The 16,118-nt window shown below is 46.2% G+C and overlaps 1 protein-coding gene across 2 annotated transcripts in view; it reads right to left on the reverse strand.

Annotated features, from left to right (window-relative positions):
* The window catches only part of RIPOR1 (RHO family interacting cell polarization regulator 1), a 136,691-nt gene that overhangs the window by 107,707 nt on the left and 12,866 nt on the right, over positions 1–16,118 (reverse strand). The window contains exon 1 of one of the 2 annotated variants that reach the window (XM_087728814.1): positions 9,044–9,189. The exons of the other annotated variant lie outside the window; for it this stretch is intronic. The gene's annotated coding sequence lies outside the window, so the exon portion shown is untranslated. Of the gene's footprint in view, positions 1–9,043; positions 9,190–16,118 lie in introns of those variants that run through there. 2 annotated transcript variants of the gene reach the window in all.

Raw genomic sequence — 16,118 nt, forward strand, 5'->3', positions numbered from 1 at the left:
CCTCTTTCTAAAGGGAGCCCAACCACAGTAAGCATAGAAGCCATCAGATTCTTGGTTATCAGAACTGTTAGGTTTTGCCAAAAACAAAAGTGTTTCCTCTAGAGACACTGAGCCGACGAAAGACAATGTCATCTTATCTACAGGATTCTTATCGGTTGCAAGATTTTTGTCTTTTCATCCTGCATTGCTAAATCAGTTGTATGTTGTAACCATACCACCCTATTTCATATTAGGATCTCTACTTTATTGAGATATGAGGAACCTGATTAGCAAATTGGATAGACCACGACCGTCACCCTCTCTCAATAGCAGGGGTGTCAAACTCGATCTCACTGAGGGCCACATCACGGTTGTGTTTGACCTCGGGGTGGGTGGGTGGGGTCAGGGGGGCACGTGGTCAGCTCAACGTCACTCGTGTCAGGGGGGTCTGTGGTGGCCCAAGTGCTCTTCCAGTGAAAATAGGTTCCAGAGCTCCATTTTCGGCTGCCACAGTCTCCCGCAACCCTCTGCCAGTGAAAATGGAGCTCGGGAGGGCCACATACAGCCCTCATTGAGTGCCGTTTTCACTGGCAGAGGGTTGCGGGAGGCCATGGCACAGTGGTGGGTTCCAGATCCCATTGCAACCGGTACGGTGCAACAAAGCCGGGTGTCCACCATATGCATGCGTGCAGCGCGCTCATGCGTACTTACCACCCACAATGCTCCGCAGCAGTCCAGCTGCTTGGCGGAACATTGCACAGGTGCCGTACGCTCTGTGCATGTGTGCGCGGAAGCCCGGTCGGCTCAAATACCGGTAAGGAGAATGGGTGGGCCCTCTGGAGCACCGTACTGCTGCCGTGGCAGCTGAAAACAGAGCTCGGGAGCCCATTTTCACTGGCAAAAGCACCGTGGGCCAGTCCTTCGTTGTTTCCAGGGCAGCCCCGTGGGCCAGATCTTAGTACCCCGCAGGCTGGATCCTGCCCCTGGGCCTTGAATTTTGCACCCCTGACGCTACAGACTAGATTGGAAAGTTGAAGAAATATCTGGGGGGAAAGGGAGGATTCTGTCCTGTTAATTCAGCCCGGGTTGAGCTTTCAACCCAGAGAGTCTTTTATTTTCTGTTCCTTGAAGGAAGCAGACCCAGATGAGGTTTTGGAAAGAACAGGAACGTCACTGCCCGAGCCAAAATATCTTTCCCAAGTGTTCCAGGGCAGCTGCAAAATATTCCACTGGCTCAGTCTTATTTTAAAAGCAATTACAGAGAAGATAAAAAAAGAAAAGGTCAGTTTATCCAGCTGCGGGCACGTTCCTTTAAACAATTATTTGAAATTTGCTTTTTCAGCAAAATAGCCATCTAAAAGAATAGATATCCGTGCTTGGGAAGGCAGTCTCTCTACTCTTTTCAAGACCGTTGGGCCTTCTCAAGTAAGGAAGCAATAAGATTGAAAATTGTCAGCAATCTCATGCAGACAACCCACAAAAAATGGCTGAACAAGCTATGGTGGTTACTCAATAAATCCTCATCTGGAAACAGATTGGATTCAAAGCACAGAGGGAGTCCTTGACTTTTAGTAACTGTTCAAAGTTACAACAGCACTGAAGAAAGTGACATGACCATTTTTTCAGTTTGGGCCATTGCAGAATCCCCATGGTGATGCGATCAAACTTTGGAGGCTTAGCAACTGACTTATATTTATGACGATTGCAGTGTCCCGGGGTCATGGGAATCTCCTTTGCAACCTTCCGACTGTTCTGACCTAGGCTTCCCCAAAAGGCACAAAGCAAATTCCTGGTCCCGACAAAACCCCTTTTATTAGACGAATGTGAATTCCTCTCATTCACATTCAGCCAAGGCCTGGTAAACGGTCTTTCAAAGGCGAATTTATGACCACAGACCTTATCTAGCTTGGAAAGCTGCCATGTAAATATTTTTTCCAAACGCAGTGCTGTGCAAGAAAAGACTTGACACAGAGTTTCAAAGATTCATGGGCAGATCTTCATACTCCTGAAACAAACAAATGAGCGAATCGTTTCCTGCAAAAGCCCACTACCCTTTCGCTTTTTAATTTCCTATGGGAGGGGCCATTCACCATCCATCTGTGGCCTTACTGCCAAGTTGACCCAGATTTCTTAGCTGTTCTTTTCTTCTGGCAGCTCTGCGCATGCGCAGACTAGGAACAGGCTCCAGCTGTTCCTCTGCCTCACTGCTGTCTAGCTCCCTCTCTGCCTTCAACACAGAGCCCTCGTCTCAGCTTTCTTTGGCCCCAGGACTGGCCCATGTTCCTCCCCAACCTCCTCACTGTCGGACTCTGCTGCCAGCTCCACTGGCTAGCCACAACATTGACAAGCAAAGTCTAGAATGCAGCCGCGCGAGCGATTGCGGGTGTACCTAGGTACACCCACGTCACACCTATCCTCCGCGAGCTGCACTGGCTTCCCATTGGTCTCCGGACGCGCTTCAAAGTGCTAGTCATTACTTTTAAAGCCCTACATGGTATCGGACCTGGCAACTTGAGAGACCGCCTCCTGCCAATTACCTCCCTAAGGCCTATAAGATCGCACAGATTAGGCCTCCTCCGGATTCTATGTGCCGGTCAATGTCGGCTGGCGACTCCCCGGGGGAGGGCCTTCTCTGTGGCTGCTCCGGCCCTCTGGAACGATCTCCCCGTTGAGATCCGGACCCTCACTACCCTTCCGGCCTTCCGCAAAGCGACCAAGACCTGGCTGTTCCGGCAGGCCTGGGGCTGTTGAATCGTCCAGCCCCACCCTCAGTTGTGAATGTTTTTTTTTTTAATGTTGTCTTGTTTTTGTATGTCCCTCCCTCCCCCTTTTTTATTGTAAGCCGCCCTGAGTCTCTTTGAGAGTGGGCGGCATACAAATTAAATCAATCAATCAATCAATCAAATCAATCAATGGGGAATTAAGATTCACTTTGCAACCGTGTTACTGTTAACAACTGCAGTGATACTTTTAACAACTCTGAAGCCTGGGAAGGGCGAAAATGGCCTCCCGCTGCCCTCCGGAAGGCCGAAAATCAGCTGGCCATCTGACATAGGGCAACGCCTCGCGTGCCCACGAATATGGCTCTGCATGCCACTTGTGGCATATGTGCCATGGGTTCGCCATCACGGATGTACAGTAATTGAGAATCTCTACCCATAGGGCTACATTTGCACACCTGTGGGTCCCTTTCCTTTTGCATCATGCAATGTTTGGCCCAAAGGACATCTTTACAACCCCCTTCCTCCAAGACCTTAGAACAGTGTTTCTCAACCTTGGCGACCCTAAGTCCTGTGGACTTCAACTCCCAGAATCCCCCAGCCAGCACAGGACTTAGGGTCTCCAAGGTTGAGAAACACAGCCTTAGAACTTTCATAAGTCTTTCATTCTACATCTCCACCGTGGCAGCTGGAAGGCACGTGGACTTCAACTCCCAGAATTCCCCAGCCAGGAGGAATTCTGGGAGTTGAAGTTCCCACATCTTCAAATTGCCAAGGGTGGGGGAAAAAAAACAAACCACTGTTCTAGATTCGTGGGAAACAAAGGAGCCAGTGTGCTTTTTACTCATTGGCAAACGGTTTCACCTAAGATTCCTTCAGCGTGACAGGAAAAAAGAAAACACGAAAGACCAAAAGAGCCAGCTTTTGGCATCAAAATCACAGCGAGGACGTACAAAAGCTGGAAAGCGAAGCAGCAGGGATGCCAAAGGGCTTTCATCTGGAAATTACACCCTGCCAATCTCCTCACACCGTGAAACCCACGCTTAAAATTACATCCTCCACGGAACATGTTGCAAGGGGGCAAGCAGTGAGCCAGCCCCAGCCAATCGACAGCCAGGCAGAGGCTTCGGGTACCGATAGAAGAGAATATGTGTAGCTTAGGGAGGAACTGCGGGGGTCCTTGGTGATGTCCGGGTTCTCTCTGAGGACCCCAGAAACTTTTTAAAAAAAAACTTTTTATTTGGTTTATGCAAACTTCACATCTTTGCAACACGTTACACTTCTTTTATATATCTGTTGTTATTCTTTTATCTGTACGTATAAGTACGTATAAGTCAGAGGTGGGTTCCTACCAGTTCGCACCAGTTTGGTAGAACCGGTTCGGCAAATCTACCGAACCGGTTAGAAGAGGTTCCACCAGTGGACCTCTTTCAAAATTTTTGAAACCCACCACTTACACACACACAGACTCACACAGAGAAAGAGAAAGAAAGGAAGAAAGAAAGAAATAAAAAAGAAAAAAGGAAAGAAAAAGTGAGAGAGAGATGAAAGAAAAAAAAGAAAAAGGGACACAAAGACAAAAGGAAGGGGGGGGGAGAGAGAGAGAGAGAGAGAGAGAGAGAGAGAGAGAGAGAACACACATGGCCGGCAAGCCACTCCCACCAGGTCACATGGCTGGCAAGCCACTCCCACAAAGGAGGCCACACCCATAGAGTAGGTTCAAAAATTTTTTGAAACCCACCACTGGTATAAGTCATGTATATCTATAACTTTATATACTGTATATGTGCATTTATATTATTTCATACCTCTTTTTTTCTTCATTCTATATATAACATTCTATATATTCTATGTGTAACAACCTTTATTACATTTGCATCGTTTTGCATTTATTTCCCATTATTTAAATGCTACCGTCTATTTTGTATTTCTATCTTTTAATCATTTTCCGGTTTTGCAGTTGTTTTTTTTAATTTGTTGATCTTCCTTTCTTTTTTGCTTTCCTGCTCCCCCCCCCCTTTCCTCTAGCCAATTATAACATAAATCCCATACGGAGTAATGTTCAGAGTCTTCTTCAAGGATGCAGATATGTCACCGGGTGCTTCCAGAGGTTGCCCACGAAATGGGAGAAATGAAGAAGTTCCACTCAGTAGTGAAATTTTAAAAATTTCCTGACAAGTTCTATGGCCGTGGCTTGGTGGGCGTGGCTTGGTAGGCGTGGCTTGGTGGGCGTGGCTTGGTGGGCATGTGACCAGGCGCGCAACAAGCAGGAACCTCACAGAGTCACAGAGAGCTCAAAAATCAACCATCACACTTTACACAAAAACAACACAAGAGCTACACAACTGACTCACCATCCAAAAGCAGCTGGACTTCACACACACACACAACACACACACAAAGGAGGTTGGACTAGAAGACCTCCAAGGTCCCTTCCAGCTGTATAACTCTATGCTTCTAAATGAAGAACAGCTTAGAACCCCCAAGCACAGGGGTTGCACACAGTAGGTCGGGAACCCCCTCCCCCAAAGGGCCACAACGCAACTTGAAAGGCAGAAAAATGACATTAAAAAAAAATTGATTCCCCCTCGCACAACCAGTGAGAAACCTCTCACAATTTCTGCTGGCTTGGCTTAGCCGTGAAGACTGCCCATAACCATTAAGGTAAAAGTAAAGGTTTCCCTTGCACATATGTGCTAGTCCTTCCCGACTCTAGGGGGCAGTGCTCATCTCCGTTTCAAAGCCAATGAGCCAGTGCTGTCCGAAGACGTCTCTGTGGTCATGTGGCCAGCATGACTAAATGCCGAAGGCGCACGGAACACTGTTACTTTCCCACCAAACGTGGTCCCTATTTTTCTCCTTGCATTTTTTACATGTTTTCAAACTGCTAGGTTGGCAGAAGCTGGGACAAGTCACGGGAGCTCACCCCGTTATGCGGCGCTAGGGATTCGAACCGCCAAACCGCCGACCTTTCTGATCAACATTTCTGAAGCCCTTACAGGACTGCAATTATGCACCGCTTTAATTATTAAAAGGAGCTGGAGTATTTCTCACCCAATTTTAAACTAAAAAGAAATATTTGATTTCATGGACAGGTGGTCTTGCAAAGTCTCTGATCACTTCAGCATGACAAAGTTAGAGGATCACACCAGCTTCCCACAACAGACAGCAACATCACTGGCTGGTGGTTGGTGGGGGGATATCCATCCAAACATTTCACCTTAAGGAAGTTGTATCTCAACAGCACTGACGACGTTACCTAGTTTGGTAATGAAACGTCTGCAAGAAAACAACTAAGCTCAGCGATAATCAAGGACTCCTCATTTCAACCCCGGGCTACAAATATTCTCCTTGATTGGGTTCCATGATTTTATTCCTTAGAGTGGATTCATTTGTGTTAATCTCCCTTTGTTTATTGTGTTGTGGAAACCCAGCCAACTGCAGTTTATTCAGTAACCGTGATTCAGCAGGATGTGTGAGGCCGGCCACTTCGTCTCAATCTCTTTCTGCCTCCCCGTCGCCACACCATTTTTGCAGCTAAAATCACAGGCACCTGCCTTCTCCTCCCTTTGTTTGCAAAACACCAATTTGTGCCTAAACACCAATTCGGAGAAATCCTTTTCTAAACTCCGTGCTCCAAGCAAGGGATTCAGCCCCAGGGACTCACAATGCAATAAACTGAACACACAAGGAACACTGTCCATAGGAACAAGAAGACCTTCTCCACATTGCCAAAATGAATTTGGTAGTCACCACAAATTTACAACAAATTTGTTATGTGCTTTTGCCTCCTCGGAGAGAATAACATTTCCCAACTCCAAATTTGAATACAGGGGAAAAGAGGCGAAAAGGCCTGGCTGAGTTTACATTACACACTGGATTATAAAAAGTACCATGTTTCCCTGAAAATAAAGACAGGGTCTTATTTTCTTTTGAAACCTCCCCCCTTGAAATAAGTACTTGGCCTTATTTTCGGGAAGGTCTTATTATTTTTGAGTGCAGGAGGCGCCGAGGAGTGTGGTCACCACATGGCTGCTGCTGTGTGGCAATATTTTCGGGGAGGGCTTATTTTAGTGCATGCGCTTAAAAGCCCGATGGGGCTTGTAATCCAGGGGGGTCTTATTTTCAGGGAAACAGGATAGAATTGGGTGAAGAGATCTGGTTCACCATTGTGGGAAATCCACGTCTTCCTAAGCACGTTGTGTGAAACAGCCCGCATACTAAATTTCTGAAAACACATTTTTTTTAACTTTAGTAAGGAAAATAAATACCTAAAAAAGATACTACAGATAGTGGTTGACTTACAACAGTTCATTCAGCGACCATTTGAAGTTACAACAGGCCTGAAAAAAGACTGTTTTTTCACACTTATGACCATAGCAAGCATCCCCATGGTCATGTGATCAAAATTTGACTGGTTGGCAACTGCTTCATATTTATGACGGTTGCAATGACCTGGAGTTGTTACATGGTCCCCTTTTGCAACCTTCTGACAAGAAAACCAAATGAGGTTTAACAACCTTCCTACTAACTTAACAACTGCAGTGATTCACCTAACGCCTCTGGGCAAGAAAAAAGAATCATACCATGGGGCACAAAAGTCAGTTCACAAATGTCTCATTTAGCAACATAAATGTTGGGCTCGATTGTGGTCGTAAATTGAGGATTACCTGTATGCTAGCTAGACCCTAGATTGGCTTTATTAGAAGCATTTGAGGGAGTAAATAAGACTGGCTGCATTAAAACAAAATGAATATATTTTTGTCAGCGGCTGCTACGCCGTTTATCGCTAGAGATGGAATAATGAAACTGGGGAGAAACAGAAAAAGCCTCCTTGAGCTGAAGGTGATTCTCCAACAGTTCAATTACCACTTTATTGATGTATCTATGAAAGTATCAGACTACATTTTCCTAACAAGACATAATCCATCCTTCCAGGTCACCCTTCCCAGGGAAAAACCTCTCAAAGTCCCAACTGAAAGGGAGACTTCTACAGATCCCAAATAATAACCATCTTCATTTCATTAGACAACACAGTTCCCTTCTTTTAGAAGAGCAGCCCGCCAAATTGAAGCCCATTCCGGATCTGAAGGGAAACCCCCAGATCTTAAATACCAGCTAAGGGCTTTGGTGCTCTGTCTCAACCCCGTCACACTTGCGCCTTAATCCCTCAATCCTGGTGCTGGTGCTGCAGAAGACATCAGGAAGCCTGGCTTTGCGAGCCCCCCCCTGCCTACTGCGCCCCCCCCCAACTCTTTCAAACTCTGATCGCCTTTGTGGGCAGCTACACAAATTTGATTAAGGAATGAATAATAAACACGATAAAACCCGAAGGAGGAGGAGGAGAAAAAAGGAGAGGAGGAGGGGAGGAGAGGAGGGGGGGAGGCGAGGAAGAGAAGGAAGAGTGGGAGGAGAGGGGGAGGAAAAAAGATGGAGAAAAGGGTAGAGAGAAGGAGAAGGAAGAGGAGGAGAGAAGGAAGAGTGAGAGGAGGAGGAGGATTGGAGGAGGAGGAGAGGGAAGAGAGGAAAAGGAAGAGGAGGAAGAGGAGAAAAAGGAAGAGGAAAAGGAAGAGGAAAAGAGGAGGAGGACAAAATGGAAGAGGAGGAGGAGAAGGAGGAGGGGAGGAAAAGAAGAAGGAGAAAAAGGGAGAGAGAAGGAGAGGAGGAGGAAAAAAAGGAGAAAAGGGAAGAGGAGGAGAGCAGAAGAAGAGAAGGAGAAGGAAGAGGGGAGGAAAAGGAGAAGGAGAAAAAGGAAGAGAGAAGAAGGGAGAGGAGGAGAGGAGGAAAAGAAGGAGAAAAGGGAAGAGGAGAGCAGAAGGAGAAGGAAGAGGGGAGGAAAAGGAGAAGGAAAAAAGGAAGAGAGAAGAAGGGAGAGGAGGAGGAGGAAAAGAAGGAGAAAAGGGAAGAGGAGAGCAGAAGGAGAGAAGGAGAAGGAAGAGGGGAGGAAAAGGAGAAGGAAAAAAGGAAGAGAGAAGGAGAAGGAAAAGAAGGAGAAAAGGAAAGAGGAGGAGAGCAGGAGGAAAGCAGGAGAAGGAGGAGGGAGAGGAGGAGGAGAAGGAGAGAAGGGAGAAAAAACTCAAGGACGGCCCTTGGGCAAAAGCTCCAGCCACCTCCCAGAGCAAACCTCGGGCTCCGGCGCGCAACATCCCCAGCCAGCGTGGCCCAGGAAAACGGGAGCTGCCAGAGCCCGCCAGGGACGGCGGAGGGGAGAGAAAGCGGGGGTCGCAGCGCCGCCTTCTCCCCCTCAGAGCCGAGCCGGCAGGGTCCCCGCCTGGCCGGGGAAGCCCGGGATGGAGCCCTGCGCCCGCCAGCGCCGCCAGCTTCGCCCCGGGACCCCCACTTACATGGCTGCGAAGAGTCTCCGAAAGCTGCGCCGTCAATCCCGAGGCCGCTGCGCTCTCCGCCCGATGGCCAGCCGCCCACCCAGCGATCCAGCCGGGGAGGAGCCGGAGGAAACGTCGGGAGAGTCAGCGAGCCAGCGAGCGAGCGAACGGGCGGCAGGCGGGGTGGAGCTTCCCCCCGGGCGGGGTTTTCTGGGCACTAAGCGGGGCGGGGAGTGACGCGTGGGGGGGGGAATGTCCTGCGTGGCGCCTGCTGGGGAAAAGGGGTCCCGAGCGTGACGTGGAAGGGGGGGTGGGTCCTCTAGGACTCCAGCCGAGCTCGGAGATCGCAAGGCGAGGGTCCCAAGAACTTGGGTGAGCCAGGCATTGTTGTGACTTCCACCAACACAACTTTCCCAGGATAATAAAGTTGTTGCAGCTGCAGCTAGCAAAACGAGAACACAGGGTTGGAACAGAGTTGAAAGGGACCTTGGAGGTCATCTAGTCTAACCCCCCCCCCAAGCAGGAGACCCTACGCCATTTCTGACCGATGGCAGTCCAGTCTCTTTTTGAAAGCTTCCAAGGATGAAGCTCCCACAACTTCCGAAGGCAACTTCTGTGCCACAGGTTGATGGTTTAAAACTTGTTTATTCCATAGTGAATTGGGTTTTGCTGTTCGTGAAACAATCGGTGGAACGACTTGCCACCAGAAATCATGGGTGCTCCATCACTGGTAGGCCGAAGAAGGATCATCAAGAAATGACTGCAATCCATAGTTGTTGTTAGTTCCGAAGTCATGTCTGACCCATCGTGACCCCATGGACAACGTTCCTCCAGGACTTCCTGTCCTCTACCATCCTCTGGAGTCCATTTAAGCTCACAACGACTGCTTTAGTGACTCCATCCAGCCACCACATTCTCTATCGTCCCCTTCTTCTTTTGCCCTCAATCGTTCCCAGCATGAGGCTCTTCTCCAGTGAGTCCTTCCTTCTCATTAGGTGGCCAAAGTATTTGAGTTTCATCTTCAGGATCTGCCTTCTAAAGAGCAGCCAGAGTTGATCTCCTCTAGGACTGACCGGTTTAATCCATCTTGCAGTCCAAGGGACTCGCAGGAGTCTTCTCCAGCACCAGAGTTCAAAGGCCTCCATTCTTTGGCGCTCAGCCTTCCTTATGGTCCAACCTTCACAGCCATACATTGCAACTGAGAAAACCATAGCCGTGACTATAGGCTCTTGTGTTGCCAGCGTGATGTCTCTGCTTTTTAGTATGCTGTCTAAATTTGCCATAACTTTCCTCCCCAGGAACAAGTGTCTTTCAATTTCTTATAGTCCCCATCTATAGTGATCTTGGATCTCAGGAAAATAAAATCTGTCACTACCTCTATTTCTTCCCCATCTATTTGCCAGGAATTGAGAGGATTGGATGCCATGATCTTAGTTTTCTTAATGTTGACTTCCAAGCCAACTTTTGCACCTCTCCTCCTTCACCCGCATCAAGAGGCTCTTTAGCTCCTCTTCAATTTCTGCCTTTAGCCCATAGTTAGGAATCTATAATCCGAGTAGGCAAGGATTATTTCAAGCTAACATTAAATCTCACTCACCCCACATTTCTATTGTCGGGGGAGGTACGAGATGTTGAGATCCAAAAATATGAAACAAGAAACTTAGTAATCCTCCTGTTTGTATATTAGAAAAATCTGCAGAAATTAATTCATGTCCTCACCCTCCTTTCAAAGAAAAAAAATATTTAAGGAAAAAGAAACATTTCCGTTGATGCAGTCAAGTGAAGGGAGGTGCTGTTCTAACCAGAACAAGCAAGAAGGGAGCATGCAGGCCGAACAGAATGGAAACGAAGACATGACGACAGATGACAAACATCTGCAGTTTTGATTTTGCTGCCTTCAAGTCGAGGCTGCTGTAGCCTTGTTATTCTCTGGAAGCAGGAATTCTTTCTCCCAAGGACAGCTGACTTCCGCTGCCCACTCTCCTCTCCAGAATCAAACTCCTCTTTCTGAGTCCTCTTGTTATTCTCCAGCCCTCTCCTTCATTCCCGTTCCTGTAACAGGATGAGTCACCCTTGCTTTCTTCTTCTCCTCCCTTGTAAAGTTTTCTCTCTCCCCCCCTTTTGAACGCTGCTGTGAAGCCTCCAGCAAGTGAGGTTAATTAGGAAGCCTTGAGCGAATTGCAGGCATCATTTTGTCTGTTTTTAGAGCTTTCTGGCCAACTGGTCATATGGATTCCTTCAGCATTATGCCAATTTGATATAGAATAGAATAGAATAGAATAGAATAGAATAGAATAGAATAGAACAGAATGAAATAGAGTAGAATAGGGAATGGGATGGGATAGGAAAGGAAAGGATAGGAAAGGATAGGATAGGAAAGGAAAGAATGGATGGATGGAATAGAATGGAGTATAATGGAATAGAATGGAATAGAATAGAATAGAACAGAATGAAATAGAGTAGAATAGAGAATGGAATGGAATGGGATAGGATAGGATAGGAAAGGAAGAAAGGAAAGAATGGAAAAGAATGGAATAGAATAGAAGAATAGAATAGAATAGAATTCTTTATTGGCCAAGTGTGATTGGACAAACAAGGAATTTGCCTTTGGTGCTTATGCTCTCAGTGTACATAAGGAGAATAAAATATATTCATCAAGAATAAAAGATACAACACTTAGTAATAATCAAGGTTACTAATAAGCTATCAAATCATATTTGGAAAACAAATAAAAACAATATAAATTGTAGAGCCACAAGCAACAAGGTTATAGTCATAAATGGAAAGAGATAGATACTAGGAAGGACGAGAAGAAGAATAGTAAGACAGTCTTAAATTATTTGACCGTGTTGTAGGAATTAGTTTGTTAGCAGAGTGATGGCATTCGGGGAAAAACTGTCCTTGTGTCTAGTTGTGCTGGTGTGCAGTGCCCTACAGCGTCATTTTGAGGGTGGGAGTTGAAACCATTTATGTCCAGGATGTTGAGGGGTCTGTAGATATTCTCTTTGCTCCTTGGTGCTCCTTGGTAGTCCTGGGCTATAGTGGTAGCTTAGAACCAAGATTGGTGGTTAGCATGCAGAACATAGAGAGAGGTACAGTTAATCCTCGATTTAGGATCCCAACTGAGGCCAGAATTTCCATCGCGAAGTGAATTTTTTATCCCATTTCACGATCTTTCTTGCCACCGTCGTTAAGGAAACCACTGCGGCTGTTAAGTTAGCAATACAGTTCGTGGACTTCGCTCGTCAGAAAGTCCCCAAAAAACTAGATGGCATGCCTTGGGACACTGCAACAGTCATAAAACCCTGCCAGTTGCCAAGCCTCTGAATTTTGATCACGTGACCATAGAATGCTGCAAGGGTGGGAAAGCCCCTTTTCCCCATTGCTGTTGTAATTCTGAACTGTCCCGCAACGAATAGCTGTTAAGTTGGGGACTTATCTGTACTGCGGTGGCTCAACAGCTGATAACATTTAGTTCATCTTCTCTGGCCACAGAAGCTCAAACAAGACAGACTTTGGCTAGTAAATGAAGGGGAGATACCCAGACACTACGGAGGCTTCAGAATAGACTGGGAAACATTCCGGAAGAAGGCTGTAAAAATTTGTTGAGTAAACAAAGGAAGAAATAAATAAGGCACTTTTTAAAAACACACCTACTCTGTTGCCAAAAAAAATCCCCACTACATTCCTTGTAATCCTTGACACTTTAGAACAGGGATGGCTAACCTTTTTTGTCGTCGTGTGCCGAAAGCGCATGCGCGCATCCATAATGTGATGCGCGCATGACCTCCCATGTGCCCCACCCATGCACATGTGACCCCCAATATGTGCCCTGCTCCCAAGCATGCACATGTGTGACCCCCCGGCGCTCCCCTGCACAAGTGTGTGTAACCATCGCATGCACCACACACCTGTGCATGCTGCCTATACCCCCATGCATGCGAGTGGATCTCCCACATGCACCCTCCGCCGAGGTGGCGCAGTGGTTAAATGCAGCACTGCAGGCTACTTCAGCTGACTGCAGTTCTGCAGTTCGGCTGTTCAAATCTCACCGGCTCAGGGTTGACTCAGCCTTCCATCCTTCCGAGGTGGGTAAAATGAGGACCCGGATTGTTGTTGGGGGCGATATGCTGACTCTGTAAACTGCTTAGAGAGGGCTGAAAGTCCTATGAAGCGATATATAAGTCTAACTGCTATTACTATTGCTATTGCTATGCACAGCAGAGACCCGAAAACCAGCTGGCCGGCGGGAGGCTCGCGCGCATGCACAGTGGAGCTGAGCTGGGGCGCATGCCCACAGAGAGGGCTCTGTGTTTCCCAGGTTCACCATCGCGGCTCTAGAACAATTCAAGGGTACCTTGATTTTCTGATATTTTATTTATTTTTTTTCAGTTCAAAAGTTTTATTTCTTTTAAAACAAACATTTCATCATTCCTCAATCAGTAAGACATCGAAGTACAATTTTTTGTGTGTCAAAATAGTTCTAGTTTACCACCAAATTCTTGTTTAACCTAATGTATACGATTTTCCGATATTTTAGTAAACCAGTGGCTGGGTTCACATATCAGCTGTCATCTGTTTGGCTTGTCGTGCAATCTTGTCTGAATCCAATTGTAGCTTGTTTAATGAGCCCTGCACAAACTCTGGCTTTTGCACGGTGCCCAAACTTTGGTTCTGAGATCCCTTCCACACACACAGACATGCACACACCCCGGCCTGAGGGCTTTATGGTTCTGCCTTCAAAACGTTTGAGAAAAGCTAGAGCGGGATTAAATGAATTAAATTAAATTAAAAGCTGTTGCTATTCAATTTCTAAACTGCCACAATCAACCGGCTCAGAAAGGTACAAAAGTCATTAGAAAATATGCAAACATGGAATATCCACAGCACAATAATAAGACTTCAGAAAGTAAATATAGTAACTTAGAGCAACAAAATCATGTACTCGGTGTTCCCTCAATAAATTAAATGTGCAAAGCTCTCTGGGAGGAGTCAACTTTAAATTTGTTTCCAGAAGGACAATAACATGTTATGTGCAGAATTTTGCATGGCGTAGATCAAGTAGACAGGGAAAAGCTGTTTGCCTCTTCCCAAAATATTAGAATCAAGGACCATCCAATCAAATGGAATCCTGGGAAGAATTGAGCCAGACAATTCTTTTTACATAAGGCATACAGGTAATCTTCAATTTACGACCAATTGCTTAGTAACTGGTCAATGTTATGATGGATCCCGAAAAATTCAAATTCTAAATTCAAAATGTTGATGGCCATGCCCCCTTCAGCAGTCATGGGATCACATTTTGAGCACCCAGCAAACAGCCCACGTTGAAAATCCCTGGTGGCACAGTGCAGTCCTGCAGGCTACTTCTGCCTGCAATTTGGCAGATCGAATCTCAACCAGGCTCAAGGTTGACTCATCCTTCCATCCTTCCGAGATGGGTAAAATGAGGACCCAAATTGTTGGGGGCAAGAGGCTGACTCTGTAAACCGCTTAGAGAGGGCTGGGAAGCGGTATATAAGTCTAAGAGCTATTGCTATTGCTCTTTGTGGCGCACTGTGCTTGGGCAATTATAATTTACAGTACAATGGGAATTTTTTTTCCTGGAAACCGGCATTTATTTCAGTCCTTCAGCCAAAGATGGCAAATAGTGAACAATGGGTTCACTTAACAACCACCACATTTGCTTAATGACTGCTCCAAAAAGGTCATAAAATCAGCTGACTTTATAGCGAAAGAGAATTATCATATCCATCCATGTGTGGCTTTTTGGAGTTCTCTATGTATCTACACAAAGTAGATTCCCGTTATTTGCTATTTGGTGAATGTTCTCTTGTTTGAGGATGAATCTTCTTCTTCCTCTTGTGCCGTATCCATCATTGGAAGTTGGCGATCATGGTGGTGATCCACACTAAAAAGTGCTGCTGAGTTTTGCCCAAACCAGTCCCTTAGATTTTCAAGCCATGATGTTCTTCTTCTGCCTGGACCTCATTTGCCTTCAATTCTTCCCTGGACGATTAAGTGAAGGATGCCGTATCTTTCTGGGTGTGGCATCCCATGTCCAAAATACTCTAACATGTATTTATTTGTTTGTTTGTTTGTTTGTTTTGTCACTCATGTACAAGTTAACAGGAATAAGAATAAACATGAATAAGAACACAGGAAATGGGTACAAATAAATGGGGGCAGTAGGATAGAATGTTAGATACTTTGCTGCACTTATGCACGCCCCCTTTACAGACCTCTTAGGAATGGGGTGAGGTCAACAGTAGACAATTTAAGGTTAAAGTTATGGGGGTTTGAGGATGAAACAACAGGTAGAGCATTCCAGGCATTGACCACTCTGTTGCTGAAGAGTTTGGTGCGGTTTATCTTCAGTTTGTATCTATTGTTTGCTTGTGTATTATTGCGGTTGAAGCTGAAGTAGTGGTTGATGGGTAGGACGTTGTAGCAGACAATTTTGTGTACTATGCCAAGGTCAGACCTTAGTCGGCATAGTTCCAAGTTGTCCAAGACCAAAATTTTGAGCCTGGTGGCATAAGGGAGTCTATTGTGAGCAGAGGAGTGGAGGACTCTTCTCGTGAAATACCTCTGGACTCACTCAATTATGCTAATGTCTGATATTCAGTGCTTTTTAGTGGATTTGATGGTTTCCCTTGGCTTTCCCAGGCGGCGTATCACCTCGTTCCTGATTTTGTCAACCCAGTTTATACGTAACAGCCTTCTGTAAATCCACATTTCAAAGTCAAACATTTGGGGATTCATATCACCGAGCAAACGTATGTAGAACTAGTCCACAGTTTGGAGTTTAACGTATGCTGTGAAACCCGTCAGGTTTACTTTATCCTGTAAACTGTAGCTAAGCAAAGCAGGGTTTCGTGTGAGTTGGGAAAATCCATTCCCAGAAAAGCACAGAGCTGTTAGCCATATATGGATTCTGTCTTTGTGCACGCATATCTTGTATTGAACGGTTCCCTGAGAAACCGCATTGTGCCAAATACACAAGTCTGCAAACTTTGATTCAAGAGTGGGTAGAGAGTTGCGAAGGTGTGCCAACACAGGCATGTAAGCACCTGGGGTGCTTCAGAGGGCAACG

This window comes from Thamnophis sirtalis, unplaced genomic scaffold, assembly GCF_051295495.1.
Source record: "Thamnophis sirtalis isolate CommonGarterSnake01/CBP01778 unplaced genomic scaffold, rThaSir2_p1.2 scaffold_14, whole genome shotgun sequence".
NCBI lineage: Eukaryota > Metazoa > Chordata > Lepidosauria > Squamata > Natricidae > Thamnophis > Thamnophis sirtalis.